We start from the raw sequence: 6,507 nt of genomic DNA on the forward strand, positions 1-6,507 counted from the left end.
CACGTTTGAGTAAAGAGCAGACCGGGGCCCCTCTTTAGTCAGTGAGCATTAGAGAGCGTAATGGGCATGAATTCACAGAAGCGCTTCAGGGTGGGTCATATTTGGCAAACCATTCTGACCATCGAGAAGAACAAGCGGTATATTCACAGGCCAGACCCCTCACAAAAGTACGCCAAAGCCTCGGTGTGCCAAGATCTCAGATTTCTGCAACGTTCAGCTCTGCTTCAGCTTATGGAGCTTCGCTTCATATGTGAGCCAGAAGCATTTGCAGTGTTTTTTGAGCACATCGTGAAACAGACAGTCCTATCGCAGCGCTGTCGGTTCGCACCGTGAAAACACAAGTCAATGCCAGCATGCACAGCTGGAGGAGAGCATACGGTGAAGTGAGGACTCGACGGCAATAATATGGGATGTTTGAACAGCAGCATAAGGCAGAAAGCTGTGCTCACACACATGTGACAGTATCTGCCTGTATTTCTCCAAGGAATGACATCTGGCAAGTTCGGGTCACATCTCAATGCGTTTATAAAGGACATGAACAGAGATTTCATGTAATTCTACACAAAAAAAGCAGGTTATAAAACAAAACACGAAGAGGTCAAATGTCATGCAAACCATTGCACAAACGACACAGGCTTGGGTTTCAATAAAGGCAATCATTAATCTCAAATGCATCCAGGTAAACCCGATTGAATCAATCCACCCCCACACTGTAAACACTAACGCTCAAAATACTTAATTAGTTTGAGTTGGACAAACTTAAATTAAACAAATGAACTTTTATGAGTATTTTAGCACTTTCTTTTCCTTTCAAGTTCACAGAACTGATATATTTTAAGTAGGGCTGCACAACGATTAATCGTTTGCAAAATAAAAGTCTGTGTTTACGTAATATATGTGTGTGTTCTGTGTATAATAATTATGTATATATAAATACACATACATACATGTATATATTTAAGAAAAATTTTATATTTATATATAAAATATATATAAATATAGATATTTATGCATGCATATCTTTCTTAAATATATACATAATTATTATACACAGAACAAACACATATATTACATAAACACAGACTTTTATTTTGCAAACGATTAATCGCGATTAATCGTTGTGAAGCCCTAATTTTAAGTAAACTGAACAGTTTTATTGTTTTGAGTTTTATGTACTTATTTCTTTTAATAAAGTCGAACTTAAGTTTAACTGAAACTGGACTCGGATTTCAATTTCCTAGCATGCTTTGCCCATGGCACTCGAAAGGGAGAGTAAATGCTAAAATTAAGTGTTATATAATGTTTTTTTACTGCTGTTCTCATTCAGCAATTGCTATACCATGCTATTTTTAACATGTTAGCAAGTTAGCTTTTTCTAAATTAGCTTGTTATAGCTAGCTTATTTTACGCTAATACAAATGTTTACATTTGAAGCTAAATGTATCAGAAGAACAATTAAACTGTACGAGTACAAAATAAAAATCCACCAGTTCTGCTTACTTAAATTTTGAATTTCTTAACTTAAAAAATTTGAGTTTTGCCAACTTATTCATGTTTACGGTGCTGTACAACCTTTTTTCAAGAGCGTTTCTGGTCCCCCCCGGTGCGAGATGCCCCTCTCACAGTTGGTTAACCATGTCCTGGCAGGCATCTTCTTTATCAATGGCCCCATGTGTAGCAGCCAATGAGGACGGGCTCCGGTCCAAACCACATCTCAATGTGCTCACAATTAAGCGCAGGGACACTGGAATTGCCTAATTGGATGATGGCTGCTTTATGTCCAGGCCCTAACCACTATGGACAATAACAGCAACTTTGCCAGAATGCATCATATTTGGATGCAATACGTTCTTCCCCAAAAGAAGCGTTTCATTTGCATCATCGTCTAGCCCTCGGAAGACAACAAACTCATCACATGATGCTAGATTTACAACGTGCTTCCAGACAGGCGGTCTGCTATTGAAGAGCATTAGTGGAAGCCCCGTTTCTCATTCTTTGGAGGCAATACAGACTCCTGACTGTGGCATAAGCCGAGAACACACTTTTGGAAAATAGGTCAGGGTCTTTATGCTACCCTAACTGACCGTGCTCAGTGGACAAAACTAAATATGCATGCTTATATTGGCACGGCAATGCACTGGAGATCAATGATGCAAGGTTGAGTTCATTAGACTGACTTACCTTGTGTAAAACCTCCTGGATATATTTTGGCCCGGCACTGGTCTCCACCTTAAACTTTCCAGGGGGAATGTGTGCTCCAATTCCTTTGGATTGCAAAATAAGGAGTCAGTTTTTAAGGAAGGCCCAGCAGATTTTGCAGAAGGACCTGTAAGACACTGTCACCAGTGGTTGAATAATCTACTACTGCTGTCTGAAAGCATCAGACTGTTGTCTGGACACACATGACAGTGTTCGAAAAGACTTGCGAGAAAGAAAAGGCGTCAGTCAATCCAGAGTCAATGCGACAGATCGATAGTTTATGTCAGTTTCAGGCCATGAGAATATTCCCATGAAGCAGAAACCCGTTAAATGCATGCGTGTCAACACCAAGAACAGTGTCCGTACTGTTTTTTTTATTATTATTATTATTTTATCGACCCTGGAATGACAGATCAAGAATTATGCAGTGAAAACAAACAAACAAACAAAAATGGATCGTAGTGATCGTTGTCTTGACATCAAGGTGCATCGCTTGCTGGCGGCGCTGGTCCAGAGGGGTTTTTAATGGGTGGTCGTGCGCAAAGACGATGGAGAGGAGACGTCCCCTTTTCAGCTTCGTGTCCGGATGGTGTCTCCGTGTCGGGTTCGCGGTTTCCTCAGTCCTGGGGCCTTAATGTTGTCCTTGGAGACAGTGAGCGGTGAGGTGGGTCTCCAGCACCCCGGACGCGAGCCTGTCCGTGTCTCCTCTCCTCTCCTCGGGCGCAGCGGGCGGAGGGATCAGCCCTGACTGACTGTGACTCTGCCAGCTCAGCGCATGTGTGCTGCTCCGCCCCATCCAGCGCCGAGGAGGAGGCCGTCCTGGGCTCCCGTCCAAACAAACTCCCCTCCAGCAGCTCCCCCTCCCTCTCTTCAGCGCTCTCAAGATTTTTATTGGCATGGTAATAAAGCTTTTTATCGCCGAAGCTTTAATAAACATTACCTCCTTAGACCCGTTCCTTAGATCTATTCATTTTGGGCTAGCATAGTGGACACTCTTGATTAATTTCTTTCAGATTATGCATAATATAATATAATATCAATTTAAAATAAAACACTCTTTGTATTATGTTTCTTTATTGGTGCAATATATGATATAAAACCATATAATTAATCAAATAAATAATTATTATTTTATAATAAGTTATGTTTCCTATGTAACCATCACGTAAAATGATCTATAATACTAAAATCTAATACAAAATATAGAATTAATCATTTTAATAAATATAATAATATTATTTTTGTATAATGATACTGATTTTCATATTGGCTGTCAAATCGATTAATCGCGATTAATCACATCTAACATAAAAGTTTGTGTTTACATATATATGTGTATACTATTATATATAGGCTATATGTGGACACTCTCTATATGTGTGCATACACACACACATATAATATATATAAATATATAAAGATTAATCACGATTAATCGATTCGAAAGCCCTAAAATACGAAAAAATAAAATTCAAAATGATAAAATACAGGCTTATATTTGCAAAGTATATTGAATTTTTTTTTTTTTTTGTTAGTTGCATATAGATTCATTTCATATAATATATAAATTTATTGGTTTTGATTTTTAATTTGGGTATTATTTAAGATATTTGATTTAATATGAGTATATATGAGTACATTAGGACAACAAAAGTCATTTTAGACATTCAAATAAAGTTCCTCAAAGTCGTTTTTAACTCTATCTCTGTGTGTGTGTGTGTTTCTGTGACATAGCAGGACACAAATTTGTATAATTACATGGCTATGACATAGATATTACAAGTGACTTATGAGGACATTACCCATGTCCCCATTTTTCAAAAGGCTTATAAATCTTACAGAATTGGTATTTTTGAGAAAGTAAAAATGTGCACAGTTTCCTGGGGTAGGGTTTGTGTATGGCCATAGAAAGTACGGTATGTACAGTATAAAAACCATTACGCCTATGGAATGTCCCCACAATTCACAAAAACAAACGTGTATGTGTGTTGCACTAGCTGAGGTTTCTAAGTATAGGCCATGAACGCTATATCACGAAAAGGGTTTGAATTTGCCGTATTTGCATACATTTTGTTAAAATATTCTGTATTATTATCTTCAGATGCCCATTAAAGTTGGACTTTACTTATAATCTGATATTAGGTTTACATAGAATAACATAACATCAAATTCTCACTTTCAGAATGAGTTAGATTACTTTAAGTATTCTACCATTAATATTTCCTTCTGAAATATCTCTTGTATGCATCCCCATAATCTCTGAGGCAGTTTTAATTGTGGTTGAGCTGAACTAGGTGACCACTAGATGGCACCTGCCTAAAGCGGCACTGCTCAACATGAGCTCTGCTGAAGGACAAAACAGTTTTGTGGATCTCGGTACATATGTGAGGTGTCTAGTTTATATATTTATGATGATGGCACTTCTGTGCAGTCAGACAGAGAGATCTGCAATAGTCTGAAAGCAAAAATACAGAACAAAATTCTCTTATTTGAGTATTGGGTAATAAAAACCTGAACAAAAGAACCAATTTTACAATGAATATGATTATTAATCTCTGAATTAGCAGCAGTTTTAGTGTATTAAATGTTTATTTAAAAAAAAAAAAAAAATCAAGTAGGCTAAATAAGCAGATATTGGTTATTTAAAATATTACATTTCCGGTAATTTTTTGTCATAAGTCATGTCTTTCTCAAATGCTTTTCAAGGGATTCGAATAATGTTTTGTCAGCTATACTCTACATAAAAATGTTTCATATGGCAATATGTAAATTAATCTGTTTTAATTTATATTTCAGGTATTGAGAAATTTGATTAAATATGTCTATACATTTGGCTACACCAACAAAAGTCAGATAAAGTTCCTCAAAATCACTTTTACAGTGTCTGTACATCATTGGGTTTCCTAAACCTAAAATATATGCAGATTTTAATGCATAATTATTCCCAAAACAGACTCAATGTTATATCCTGGAGCACAAAAACAGCTAATCTTGTAATGGGCAATTTATGATCAGGCTACAGCCAGTAGCCTATTTGTAAAAAAAAAAAATCATTATATATATATATATATATATAATGTATATATAATGATTTTTTTTTTTTTTTTTTTTTTTACAAATAGGCTACTGGCTGTAGCCTGATCATAAATTGCCCATTACAAGATTAGCTGTTTTTGTGCTCCAGGATATAACATTGAGTGTGTTTTGGGTGTTTTATATATATATATATATATATATATATATATATATATATATATATATATATATATATATATATGTGTGTGTGTGTGTGTGTGCGTGCATTTTAAATAAAAAGTGTTTTCTATATGTAATTATATATTTGTATTATAATACAAATATTATATCACAATATTATTTATAAAATAATATGTATAATTATGTATTTTATATAAAACACACGTAAAAAAGTGGGCATATTATGCAGATAAAATTTTTAAAATTTCTAAACTGTAATTTCCCCCGTCTCGTCCACGCGTGTTCGTGCTCGTCCACGTTTCGCCCTCAGCATGTAGTTGAGTCACAGTAAAACACATTTCCGGGTTCTTCATGACCGCTCCCATTTTGTCTGTGTGTGTGATTTGTGCTCCGAGTATGCGATTAGGTAACTCCTCTTCCTCCTCCTACAACTACAACTTTCATGCACCCAAAATGGTGTTTGAGTGTCAGCCCTCTCTCTTCTCTCCTCTCCTCTCCTCCTCCTCCGTCGGTTGGTGTTGTTATAAAGCCCTGCCAGCATGTCAGCTGATCCCGCATGTTTCACCCCCCAGCCAAAGAAAAAGAACCCATTTACATGAGCGCGCTCGCGATATAACACACCTAGAGCAATATTATAATTCATTAAGATTTGCACTGTGCAAACATGGTTACATTCGTTATATATATATATATATACAGATTAAGATAACATATTCTAAGATGCGTTTATATTGTACGATTCGTGCTTTAAAACAGCTTTCTTTATTGACAAAAAATAATAATGCACGGATTATTTAACATATCTAGATCAATATTTGTATTATAAGCATTCTGACATTTTAGGATCGTTCTTTAAAATACAAAAAAGCTAGTTTATTAAAAAAAAATATATATATATTTACGCGCGCAATGCAAGATATATAGATTAATATTTTAATATGCATGCATTAATTGCTTACTAAACACATGCCCTGACCGACAATCTTAACACGATGCTTTGATTCATATGAAACAACATGTATTTACATAAAATAAGCTATATATATCATAAAAACAAGATATTTACGCGAGCAATGTATTACATATGGTGCT

At 35.7% G+C, this 6,507-nt stretch overlaps 1 protein-coding gene across 1 annotated transcript in view; it reads right to left on the reverse strand.

Annotated features, from left to right (window-relative positions):
* Positions 1-3,034, reverse strand: part of glis2b (GLIS family zinc finger 2b) — a 50,653-nt gene extending 47,619 nt beyond the window's left edge. The window contains exon 1 of the mRNA XM_067371463.1: positions 2,182-3,034. The gene's annotated coding sequence lies outside the window, so the exon portion shown is untranslated. The remainder of the gene's footprint in view (positions 1-2,181) is intronic.
* Positions 3,035-6,507: the final 3,473 nt, after the last annotated feature.

The sequence above is a fragment of the Chanodichthys erythropterus genome, chromosome 3 (assembly GCF_024489055.1).
Source record: "Chanodichthys erythropterus isolate Z2021 chromosome 3, ASM2448905v1, whole genome shotgun sequence".
NCBI lineage: Eukaryota > Metazoa > Chordata > Actinopteri > Cypriniformes > Xenocyprididae > Chanodichthys > Chanodichthys erythropterus.